Source organism: Limulus polyphemus, unplaced genomic scaffold (genome assembly GCF_000517525.1).
Source record: "Limulus polyphemus unplaced genomic scaffold, Limulus_polyphemus-2.1.2 Scaffold78, whole genome shotgun sequence".
Lineage (NCBI taxonomy): Eukaryota > Metazoa > Arthropoda > Merostomata > Xiphosura > Limulidae > Limulus > Limulus polyphemus.
In genome coordinates, this window is record NW_013665688.1 from 775216 (window position 1) to 776807 (window position 1592).

General features: G+C 37.1%; 1 protein-coding gene across 10 annotated transcripts in view; it reads left to right on the top strand.

Moving 5' to 3' along the window:
• Nucleotides 1–1592, top strand: part of LOC111087846 — a 229712-nt gene that overhangs the window by 118576 nt on the left and 109544 nt on the right. The window lies entirely within an intron of this gene.

A 1592-nucleotide genomic window follows, 5' to 3' on the forward strand; every position in this document is an offset into this window, starting at 1 on the left:
GTATAAGTTTAAAGTAAAATATACAATTAAAAACTAAATACAATTAAAACACCACATGTTTCGGTGAAAAAAATTCCACCATCTTCAGTATCTTTACTTTTAACTTTATACAATAAATTATTGTGCATTCTAAACGTTGAAGTTCTTATCTATTTTATGAAATCTATGCACAGGAACGATTATAGAATATATTGAAAAAATAAGTTCTTATAATTGCAAACCTTCGTGGTGTCTCCGCCGAAGTTACACATCGGTTGATAAAGCTCAAGGTAATCATAAACAAAATTCGTTTGATTTGTTATTCCGTATGTACTTGGAAGAGCTTTAGAATATTTTGTAGTTATAAACAATAAAAAAATGTCAAAGTTTAATTTCTTTTAAATATTAACATTTGTTGTAGTAATGCCTCTTAGTACAATATGTTGGATTCTCTCGATAGCTTTACTGGAATTGTAGTCAAAATGACTATTCTTAAAGTGACTAGTGATGGATTACCAACAGGTACTATGGTCACATTATTTCTATCTGTGGCAGTTTAGCCGTGTAGCAAAGCTATGGATTTCGGAGCTTGTTTGTTTGTTTTTGAATTTCGCGCAAAGCTACACGAGGGCTATATGCGCTAGCCGTCCCTAAGTTAGCAGTGTAAGACTAGAAGGAAGGCAGCTAGTCATCACCCCCCAACTATTGGGCTACTCTTTTACCAACGAATTGTGGGATTGACCGTCACATGATAACGCCCACACGGCTAAAAGGGCGAGCATGTATGGTGGGAAGGGGATTCGAACCCGCGACCCTCAGATTGCGAGTCAAGCGCACTAACCACCTGGCCATGCTGGGCCAATTTAGGAGCTAGTGAGCCGGGTTCGAATTTGTGCGATTTCACAAAATATCTCTCGCACTTTAAGCTGTGGTTGCGTTATAAGAGTAACAATCAATTCCTGAGCGTAGATGCTTAGTGGTAGGATGCTGCTGACTGACTGCCTTCCCTTTGGTCAGTAGTTCAAAATTAGAGATGGCGGCAGATAGTCTTAGCAGTTTTGTCATAAATATAAAATTCAAACTTCTCATTCTTTTTCTCTTTTATCGAGAATTTTCTAAACGAAATTAGTATAGCTAACCAACAGTGAGACGCTACATATTATATCATACTGAATTTAGATATTTCTAGATCTTTCTCCTCATTTTAACGATAAGAGTTATACAGTCTCTGAATCATTTATCTATCTAGATGATTTACAACCGAAAAATCCTGTCACTTTTCAATATTTTTACTTTATTGACAAGTTACATCAAGCTATACCAAGAAATGACTAACATGTGTGATTGTCGTTTTATTTGGAGGGGGGAGAGGAAGAACAAGGTAGAACTACTCCCTCCAGGTCATAAGTGAGTGTGTGTCTTTCTTTTCCTCTATTTCATACTCCTCCGGTGGGTCATCGTTAAGTTTACGGACTTATAATGATAAAATTAGTGGTTCGATACCCGTGGTAGTTAGAGCCCAGATCTCCCATTATGTAGCTTTGCGCGAAATCCAATAAACATACAAGGAACGTGTGTTGTTTTCTGAGCGCAAAGCTCAGAAAACAACAACG